The sequence below is a fragment of the Daucus carota genome, chromosome 2 (genome assembly GCF_001625215.2).
Source record: "Daucus carota subsp. sativus chromosome 2, DH1 v3.0, whole genome shotgun sequence".
NCBI classification, from domain to species: Eukaryota; Viridiplantae; Streptophyta; class Magnoliopsida; order Apiales; family Apiaceae; genus Daucus; species Daucus carota.
In genome coordinates this window covers 13,588,497-13,600,664 of record NC_030382.2, presented here as the reverse complement: position 1 = coordinate 13,600,664, position 12,168 = coordinate 13,588,497, and positions in this window count along the sequence as shown.

Here is a 12,168-nt window from a genome sequence, read left to right as displayed (position 1 = left end):
TGTGAAAGAATTAGTTAATAATACCAATCTAAATTATTTGTGTGGAGGATCTCGATTAATTACTTACCCCAATTGGCAGCACAAGGAATACTCGAACAATGACGTTGGAGTTTGACCAACTCCAGAGTTTTGACTACTTTGATACCATCAGTCTCCTTCTATGCCCGTCTCTTCAGTTGGTTTTCTTGAATTAGGGGTGGCCTAATAATTTCGGCAAGTCCTTTTTTTTATTTAATCCCAAATGAATATACAATTTTTTCTTCCCGCACGTCGCATCACACACATCCCACAAATGAAAGAATTGTGTAACCAAGATTTGTCTTGGATCTGCTAGATTATCATGTGTGTATTTCCATATGATTGTATCATCAACTGGCCACCTTGGATTGGTTCAATTTAGACAAAGGCATGCTATATTGCATGCTCTACTGCCGTCATATGGAGATATAAAGATTCTTCCTTTATTATCAACTTACCTTAATGCTTAAACTAGATAATTCAATTACAGCTATCGATCTTTATATATATATTTCAAAATTAAATAACCAATAATTAATAGTAATGCTTGCATTTCTTCCTCTGGTCATCACCATATATTTCTTTTTGATATATGCTGAGAATTTTCATTTTGACTTCAGATATCTTGAGCCTTGTCATGTCTAGTATTTGCAAACGAGTTCTCTGGTAAAACCTGCGGGGCGGGATATTCTTTCTCTCATCGGACCTGAGAGGGAGGATGAGCAAGTGAGGCAACATATCATTGAAGACTTGCGAGATGCTGTTCGGACCGTGGAAAGTCTTAGAGGTATTAAGGCTTTATAAGAAGCAGTGGCCAGTATGTCCCTAGTTGGCTAGTTTGTTTTCTAATTTCTACATCCTTGATTCATGCAGAAATAGAACTTCATATTAAGACATGAAATGAAATTTGTCAGGACTAAGTTTTTCATGGAAGTTTATTATTTTAATTCTATGTCGCGCATGCTTGACCTTTGTGATGTCTTTTTTCAGAAATTACTAACTGGCATAGGCCTGTGTTGTAATTTCATTCCGTCAGAAACATAGAGATAAAGTAGTATAGGAAGTGAAATATTCTGTGATGGTTAATATTCTGTGTTGATTAATATTCTGTGTTGGTATTGGTTTGTTACATTCTGTCTTCACATCAGTCATGTAGTATGTTTTGTGGTACAGGGACAAATATCTTTTCTTAAAATCCTGTTTACCTTCGTCGTAGTGAGTGTGTACTCAGTCTAGTTGTTATCAGGACTACTGGAATTTTCATGCTTACCTACATTTTATCATACTAAATGGTCTTTTTTTGGTATGTGATTATATGATTTCTGACATTGTAGTCAGAAGATCTTGCCACTTCAATTTTAGCCGCAGTCGGGCTGGCCTAGGGATATCATGAAACAAAGTGATGGTGCTGCTTGGGTTGGCGAACTTCCAGAATTTTATAGAAGTATGGTTAAAGCTGATTATTTAGGTGTAGACAATACATCCGTTTCTGCCTCATCAGAGAGAATTGATGATGAGATTAAAGCTTTGACACAAGATATAGCAAGTTATCAGGTACATGTAAATTTTTGGCTCACTGAACTGTTACTGTTACTGTAGCAATAAGATGTAATTTGCAGCTATGTTAAAGATAATATATATGATTAACGCAAGAATCATTATTTCATTTTACTATCATTAATTTTTGGTCAAAGAGGGTCTCTAATTTGTGGAACCAAATTTGAGGAAGATGTAGTTTGTGGAACTAATATTTTGCAACTTGTAAACTCTTTGTTTAACACAGTTGAATTAAAGATAATATGATATGAGTTTTATTATCTGTCTACTAAAGTAAGGTACAATAAAATAATGTATATCATGCTAGTCACTAGTTCTGGAAAATGGCCTGTAGAATGAGATACTTTATCACCGAAAGGAATTTTTACTTTTAATTTAAATGTGAAATCTGTTGTATGATTATATATTTGTTTTGATAATCAGTATTAGTGAATTAGTTTCTGTATGAATCCAATACAAGAATGTTGATTCCTTATCTAACTTTAAAGCTACACATTGTTGTTACTCGATCAGATAATGAGATGAGATTTCTGTTATCTTCTCCAAACAATAAGTCTGTAGCTCTTGTAATTTACTTTTGGCATCGTCCAGGTCAGTTGTGTGGAGCTCATGCAGTGAGACCAGAAGTTTTTCAATATTGTTTTGATGGCACAGCAGCCAAACTAACTAAAATCCCCATTTCTGCAGATCAGCAAATAGATCTCTGTACTTGCTAATGATATCAATGTTGAAGTCAGCCATCGAGGTTCAACCCTTACTCTGGACAGTACGAGATATTGGGAGAAACATGGCATGGCTGTCGCAGACACATTAGCACTCTATGTAATCACACACACACAAATACCCTTGTGCTGGTATGTTTCTCATTGTTGGAGACCCTGTAGCTGCTTAATGCATTTCTAGCCCCAGGTTTTTTTTTTTTTTCACTTCTTACATGTATTTTCTTAGGTTGAGGATCCTTTTGAGCAGCCTAATATCATTGCAAGGACTATTACCAAAGAGATTCAGACAGAAACACGGGAGGAAACTATGACAGGGACAGGTCAACAGAGAAGCATCAACACCATCACAGTGGCATCTAACTTAAAATGTAATGAATGATAAATGTTCTAACAATGCCGATGTCAACAGACCAGTGCAGCCAATTCAAGCACAGCCGATCTGGAGGGCAAAACCCCCGAACTAAATGCCAGAAGTTTCTTTCTATTGTATACTGATTATTGATATGGATGATCTTGGTTATTGTTGAACAAATCATTTTAAAAATAGTTTGTTATATGAATGTAACCATTGAACCATTACATTTAAAGACTGTGGTAATGTTTTTGATTAAATGTGTGTTTCATATCAATATATTAGTGCAGTGTACCTCTTTTCTATAGTTAATAGTAGAATTTGATATTATTTAAATGATATACTTGTATAGGTGAAACAATTTGGAAAAGTCAAACATTTGCTAATATGAGTACATATTAGCAAGCATAATGAGAAAAAAATAAATTTACACTACAAGGTTTGAGACCTCTGTGAAAACGAGTAAACAATAAAAGATTTGAAAACAAAATTGTTATTTTTTAAACTCATTTCTTTATTTCAGAATCGGGTTATAGTTTATTGAGAATTTTTTACGATTGTATTTTAATACTTATTATATTAAGTGTTTTGTCTTAATAAAATTTTTATTTATCAAATAATAAAAGGTATGAGATATTTATAAAACAAGTAAATAATTAATATGAGATATTTATTTACAAAACTAAATAATTAATATATAATATGGAGTTAATCGAACTAAAAATTTGTAACAGGTTACAGCACTGATTGTATTTGATATCATATTGTGTGTGGTGGTTGTTTGTATTGTTTTGGTAATTTAACACCACTGATGAAATTGGTAAAAACACAAAAAATAATAATAAGAGTGATTGTTTTTACGCACAAAATCAGAGTTATATGGTAATTGAATCAGTAAAAGAATTTTAAATTTAAATCTTCTAACTAAATTTTAGTGAAGTTTAATATAAGTATAAATTAATTTAAATTAAAATAATAAACATTGATGAGTCATATACAAATATAAAAAATGCGAATGTGATTGATGATTATTAAATAATATTTTGATATCGAAAATATATAATTAATGGAGATGAAAATAAATTAGTTAATTATTTATGTGAGGAATTGAGACTTGAAGATGAGTTTTAATTAGATAATGAAAAGGAATCTAATTAGATAAGTTATAATTGGATTATGAAAGGAGTTTGATTAAATTATACTATTATAAACTAAAAAATTATAAGTTAAATTATGATTAACGTGTATGTGGTTAATATCTTGGATAAAATTTTATATAAATATTTAAGGGTTGCGTGTGATTGGTCATAAGATAATTCAACTTTACTTAAATTAAATTAAATTAATTTTAAAATTGAGGCACGATTGGATAGCTCAATGGTGGGTTTAGCCTCTAGCCTCTTGTCCCCGGACACCCAGGTTCAATTCTGGCTCACCCTCAGAATTGTAGCTCCTGATTTTTAAGAGTAACTAAGGATTTGGCAAAAGAATGCCAATGTCTACCTGGCATGGCATTTTAGTTGCCAACCTATTAGACCTCAATGATTGACGATGAGTCTATTCAAAATTGGCAACCATCTCGTTTAGCTAAAAACAAACTATTATCCAAAAATTATATTTAACCTTAACCATTTATGTATTTGAAATAGGTATATAATCTTTATTTAGAGGACCTTTTATCGTTGCCAACTATTGGAGTGTATTTTACAAAGAGATTCCAAAAGTGAGATAAAATAAAAAACTAATACATACAATGAGTTGGCAAGACTTAGAACAAGTCCAATAGGTTACTATCTCATTATCTATTAATAATATAAAATAATGAACCTAGCTAGTGAGTCTTGGTCATTTAGGTAATTTACTTTGAGTGTCAACTCCAATAGCAATCCTTATATGGGTTCTCCTATTATTATTTTAATAACAAATTTGAGAGAGAAAAGGGAGAAATGGAGGGAAAAGATAAAGAAAGAAGGAGGAAGATGAACTTTTTATTCATAAATAGTGGATAGGTAATGGCGAGAGGCTGCCTAAAAACAATTAATGTCTAGAAGATTAATTTGAGGATGTGTCAGTGATTAATCAATAGGATAGTGTTGGAGTAACTATTTTTAGTGCATCACATAAATATGAGTTTAAGAACTTATTTAGGTAACCTATTGGACTTGCTCTTCGCAACTATTTTAGTAACACTTGTTGGAGATGGTTAACTGCTAGTTATGAGGGGAAAAAAAAACTCCATATTATAATAGACTCAGGTATTATAATAAATGATTAATCAATCACATAAGTTAAATTATTTTGGGACCAATCAAAGGTCACCCCCATATTTTAGAACAATAATGTTCATTCTTCAACTCGGATTTTAATATATTTTATTATAGTTTATGAATATTAATTGATAGTATCTGATTTTGATTTTATCCGAATTCTTTATAAAATATCGCAAAGTTGATGAGAGTTTTTAGGATTTAAGCACAACGTTTCAAACTCTCATGGATTTCGGTGTGATATCAAATATCTTAAAATACAATACACAATCTCACAAAAACAATCATTTTATGAAGTACAAAAAAATTCATCACAATTTGAATACAATCAGATTTTAATATATCTAAAAAAATCTCAATTGAATACCATCGAAATTTGAAATATAACAAGCTCTAAATTTAAATTTTGATACGTTAACAGTGGAATCTGCTCCGGAGTGGCTGCTGCAGCGATTAGCTGAAGATGATAAAGAGAGAATGGTGCAGGTGGCTACTATTTTATGGAGCATTTGGACAGCCAGAAATATGAAAGTTTGGGAGAATAAAGTAATTCCACCGGACTTAATAATCGAGAATAGTGCACATCAGATTCATCAATGGCGTGAAATGCAGCCACGGAAGGTCGTTAACTCTAGTATTAATCAACAGAGGCAAAGCCATGGGGATCATTGGGTTGCTCCAGAAGTGGGTAAAGTCAAGATCAACGTTGATGCTTCTGTGGTCTTGGGGAGTGGCACATACTCAGCTGGCATGGTTCTTCGAGACCATCATGGTGAATTCTGCAGAGCAAGGTATTACCGAAGAGAGGGTGACATTTCAGTACTTGAGGCTCAAGCAGGTGGAGTTCTGGAGGCTTTAAAATGGGTCCTTGAATTAGGAGTTACCAATGTAACCATTGAAAGCGACTTGATTCTCACTGTTCGGGCTGTTAGGAATGGAAGTGTGAACTATCTTGAGTTAGGCAATTTGTTTGAAGACAGTCGTTTGCTCATGAGGAACCGCCCAGACATTTCTATCTCTTATGTAAAAAAGCAGGCTAATAAGGCAGCCCATATGTTAGCCAGGGTGCCTTGTGAGGTCAACTGCTACAATGATTTCATATCTCCTCCACAGTGTTGGAGATTCTCTTGTATGATGGTTTAATGAGCTGATTTTAATACATTCTACTTAAAAAAAAAAATCATGATTGAATACCACCAGATTTTGTAAATAATTTAAAATCCTAAGTGAATATCTAAGATTCTGATACTTTTTGAAAACCGTATTTGAATGCCCTCAAATTTAATGAATGAAAAATATCTTTTAAAATCTCAATTAAATATATCTCTAATAAATGTGACATATGAAAAAAATCTTTAAAAATCTTTTGAAATCTCAATTAATTATACCCCTAATCAATGCGGTGCATAAAAAAATCCCTTTAAATATCCCATATGAAGCGACACCAACCGTGAACATCTCAATTTCCTCAATCCTCAAGAATGCTCAACCCTAGTTATGATCCACAACAGTATTTATCGATTTCCCGTATCCATTTTGTCGTCGCCTTGTCAAATTTTTGTTAGCGCATTTTGTCGAACACTTGGTGGAGATGAATGGTTCTCCACCCGTTCCATGTGTAGTTGTTTCACTATAACAAACTTCTTAAATAATGAAGAGAATTTCGGTAAAAAAAATAATGAAGAAAATGCTCCATTAAATATCAAACACAGAATTAGCTTCCATCCTTTTGTTTGCGAAATGAAATTAAGCAAGTTAAATTTTCTAGTGGTGAATGTGTGACTCCTTGTATGTGGATGGAGTATTTTATGAATAGTGGTAAGGATGTAGAGCATGAAGCATTTCTTGTATTTTGGCTGTCTAGGTGAGGATTTTGTAATGTTGTTGTTCATTTTTCTAGAGGTAATAGGGTTGCCCTTGCCCCCGTTGTTCTTGCATGTATTTTTAGAGATACTAATTTATTACCCGTGTCATGCACGGGTGATTTATAATTTTTGTAATTTTATTGTTTATTTCTCAAATTTAATTGAAATACAAATCGATTATACCAACCGGATTTTTGAAAAGGATATTTAATTATATAAAGATAATAGGTTTAGTTAAAAAAAATAATTAATTATACAAGAAGGCCCATAATTCGGCTCAAGTACTGACCGATCAAATTTTTAATGTTCAGTTTTAATAATACAGTATAAAGTATTGATGATGGTGTTGCCGGGGACGGACCCAGTTTTGTAAAACTCCCAGGGCTGGGCCAATTGTTTTTTACGAGCGTTGTAAAATTTAATAAGTCGCCCAACGAAATGATGTCCTGACATCCCAATGTTTTTTTTGTTAGTTTTCAAGTATCATTGTAAATGAGTGCTAAGATTAGTAGCCCCTGATGCAAGTCGAACAATATCCTCAAATGATGTCAAATTTGAGATATTGAAAAGATTGAGTATTTCAGTAATATTATCTTAGTGATGTCTTACAACACTTGGATATCTTGTACATGTGCCTTATTTTCAAGACATTGCATTAAAAATTAGTTTCACTAGAAAAAATAGAATGAGATTTCATTGGATAATATAATAAAACAAAGATGAAGAACATAATGCAATGGTTAAGCCAACCTCAGCCCAAGCCGAGGTCCGCGATTTAGTATAAATGTGTTGGGCCGCGTAATACGCGTTAACTCCGCATTAGTATGATATTGTCCGCTCAGGGCTGTGGCCAAGCCCGCACGAATTTGCTTTTGGCCTCCTCCCAAAAGGCCTCATATTAATGGAGTTCTTTGGCTGCTTATATTCAACACAAATCTTCTTTGTATTTCCGAGGTGGGACTTGGCTTGATACCCACTCAACAATCTCTCCTCAATTCAAAAACCACCAATCTTGTGATTTATATGCATTTGAATTGATAGAGTTATTACTTGTTAATCTTAAATCAATGTTTTTCAATATGATTACTTTTGAAATAAACAAAGTACAATAAAATCTCAATTAATCAATAATCGATAAATTTATAATATAGTATAAATTAATATTTGGGTTACAAATTTTTGATCACAACATAATAGTGACAACTCACAAGAACATGTATAACCTCGATTAACAAAAATCTCGATAAATTAATAGAGTTTAGTGATTCCGACAACATTAATTATAAAAGTTTTAGTGTACCTTAGAGTGCACCTAATTATAGATTTCATCGATGGGAGATCTGTTCGATCTTTGAAAGTTTGTCATCTAATTGAATAACATATTTATCCATATTTTATACCACAATATAGAATTAGGATCAACATGAAAAATCAATTTCCTAGGCAAATTTGGTCCATAGCTTTCGAATTTGATATAGAATGACTTCAACTTTGTAGTGGTAATCTATACCATTATTTAAAGCATATGAAGTAGATAAATTTCTTTGAATATCAACTTTATTACTAAACATGTAGTTTATGGGAAGTCTCAAAAGTGCTCGTACTTGTGTGTGGATATGTGGAAGGTAACATTTTTGCAATTATTTTTTTAGAATCCATAGATATAAAAATTGTCAGTCAAAATATTGAGACATGGGCCTTATACTAATTTTTAGAAGATTTGATAGCTACTATCATCAAACACCTTCTTTTATAAAAAAATATTAAATCAATATAAGCTTTATATATATACTAGCCTTTAACCCGTGCGAAGCACGGGCGGGTATATAGTTCGTAATTTATTATTTATAATTTAAATTTTAACATCATCTTATTAGTATTTTAGTATTAACGGATTGAATTTTAATTAAATTATATTATTCATCTGACTATATTTTCACCCGATTACTTGAAAATGGACAAACCCTAATATATTATATATATATATATATATATACATATATATATAGACACACACATGATTTTAGTACATTTAATCCGAATTTAGTAACGTAGATTTAAAAATAAAAAAAATCAGAAAATTCAAATTTTTTCCAAACATAGCCGATCGTGTAATATCTTTGAAAGATTTAGTAAATCAATCGAATTTCAACATAATTTTGTAATTTTGGTTTTTTGACAACAATAACTTTTAATTAGAGTTGGAAAGGGTTATATAATGGTTCGTGTTTATATTGAGATGGAACACGTTAAAGTTAAAAAGAGTTATATGAAGGTTCTTGTTAAAAGAAGATGTTCAAAATTGTATATAGTTCGTAATTTATTATTTATAATTTAAATTTTAACATCATCTTATTAGTATTTTAGTATTAACGGATTGAATTTTAATTAAATTATATTATTCATCTGACTATATTTTCACCCCATTACTTGAAAATGGACAAACCCTAATATTATATATATATATATATACACACACACATATATATATACATATATAGACACACACATGATTTTAGTACATTTAATCCGAATTTAGTAACGTAGATTTAAAAATAAAAAAAATCAGAAAATTCAAATTTTTTCCAAACATAGCCGATCGTGTAATATCTTTGAAAGATTTAGTAAATCAATCGAATTTCAACATAATTTTGTAATTTTGGTTTTTTGACAACAATAACTTTTAATTAGAGTTGGAAAGGGTTATATAATGGTTCGTGTTTATATTGAGATGGAACACGTTAAAGTTAAAAAGAGTTATATGAAGGTTCTTGTTAAAAGAAGATGTTCAAAATTGTATATTTATAATTTTATTCATAACATCATTATAATTTTTTTTATAATTTTATTTATAACATCATTATAATTTTTTTAATGAAATATTATATGATAATGGATTGTTATGAGTGTTTTTAGGATTTGAAACTGTTTAACAATATAATACTAATAGACTCCATATTTGTACACTTGTAGTACCAAAAGGAGAGTACCAAACCAAAAAATATAACTAAAATCTTGGACTACAAATTATACCCATGTTGGCTTATTATAGTATAGTATAGATATCATTTTTTTAGTCAAAATGCCATCAGATATCTTAAAATTATAGTCAGATATTTCAAGAAATATTTCGTCAAAAAAAGAAAAGAAAATACCATCTAATACAATCTATTTTTTCGGAAAAAAAAAATAATACAATCTTAAAAATGTAAATTAAATACCTATAAATATGGTGAATAAACCCCCTTTAAATATCTCATCTCAATTGACACACCCCCTAAACATCTCAATTGCCTGAATCCCTAGGAATGCTAAACCCTAGTTAAGATCCACAATCGTGTTTATCTATTTCCCGTATCTCTTTTGTCGCCCCCTTATCAAATTTTCGTTAGCTCTCTTGTCGAACAATTGGTGGGGGTGAATGGTTCTCCACCTGATCCATGTTTAATTGTTTCACTTTAACAAAAGCTTCCTAAACAATGAAGAAAATGCTTCATTAAATACCGAAATTCGAGGCGTAACGACTCCTTTCAAGGTAATATGTTTTATTATCATTTAATTGACGTCTCTTAAACAGTGCTATGGTGCTTACTAGAGAGGCTAAGAATTAGTTGATAATTTTTCTTGAGCAAATTGATATGGTGATTTAGTGCGGAGAGGTTTGAGACTGCTTTTCATCTTATGTACAACTTATTAATCTCAGGATAGTACTGGTAGCGTGGTTGTTTTCTATGCTTGGCCACTTAGATTGATTATCAATTATATGATGATATTTGCAATTCTATCTGCGCATCATTCAATTCTTGTTTTTAGATATAAGCAAAGAATGTTCTTCTTGACATTAAGATATCTTTAGTCTTGTGTGGTGGTATTCAGACCGTTTTGGTATTTGCAGATGAGTATATATTTTAGTTTTGATGCTTTTTTGAGTTTGGTAATTAAGTTGAGTATATATGTATGGTCTTTAACTTGAACAATCTGTTACAAGTCTGAGAAAGAGATGGAAGTGAATTTGAAAATTGAAATACACCATCTGAGGAAGGAAATTGAAAAAGAAAAGAATCCACTTCAAATGTTAACAGGGATTTTCAACAAGTATCTGGCCAGGAGCAAACAAATATGCATGATAGGCTACTTCAGAAAGAGAGAGAGTTGGAGCAGATTTCCCGTGAACTAGATGACAGAGTTCGTTTTGTTCAGAAACCCATAGAAAGGCCGGGGTCTGGATCAGGGAGGGGTTCTGCCATTTTCGAAAGACCACCTTCTCATTCAGGATCATATGAAGACTCCAGAAACGCAGAATTTATGCAGCGGCCTCGCTCACGTGGCACTGGAGATCGTTCAGGATCATTTGAGGACTCCAGGAACACAGAATATATGCAGAGGCCTCGCTCACGTGGCACTGGAGATGCGTTGCCAGGGCAGCAGGATGAATGACGAGGTTTTGAAGGTAGCAAAGGATTTTTGGGGAGTAGAAATCTGTTAAAAATATGCAATTCCATCACTTTAACGTTTATGCGTTAAAAGTCAAAGAGCATTTAACGACGCTGAAATCTTTTTTAAGCTTAAGCTCGTGATTGTAAGTTTTTTGATGCTTTATTATTTAAATGAAAACTTTTTTGACTCGGTAGGCTAACTAAATATTTTTGGTCCAGTGCAGTGACGAAATAGAGTATTAACCCAATTGCAAATTAATCCATTATGGAAAGGTACACGAGTTAAAGTGGCTAATGTTTGATCTCTCATTTGCTACATAAGTAAAGGAGAATTATCGTAGAAAACAGTTTGTTAAAATGTATATAAATCTTCAATATAGTACGGTGATGATGCAAACTTCTTGCATATCTTGAAGATTGCATGATATTGTTTCGTGTGTGCGGTTTAGAACTATATAATAGTTGAATAAGGTTCTAATTAATATTAACTATATAGAATGTACTACATTTAGAAATCTCGTTCATAATCCTAAATCAGTTGCTCTGCATAATAATTTCTTCATTTCCATGAGGTGCGAGAGCTGATGCTGTGAGACAAATTGATGAAACATGTTCTGTGAACTTAAACAGATTCCAAATGAAGAGCTCCAGGAGGACAAACCGAAGTTCTTTATCTGGCCTGCTCATTTCATTCTTTGCAAAGGTATTTCTACATTTTTTCCACTGAACTCTACTTTTTAGCCTGCTTTCAGTTTTTCTTTGAGGCAGATATTTTGTAAGACTAGAACTAGCATGGGTAGCAGAGAGAGAGAGAGAGAGAGAGAGAGAGAGAGATGTAATCACCCCCTCCCACCTTCCCGCCCCACACCTTCATACACAGAGAGAGAGGGAGGGAGGGAGAGAGTACCCTGCCGATATGCTTCTCGTTGAGGGAGTCCTCAATGGCTCATA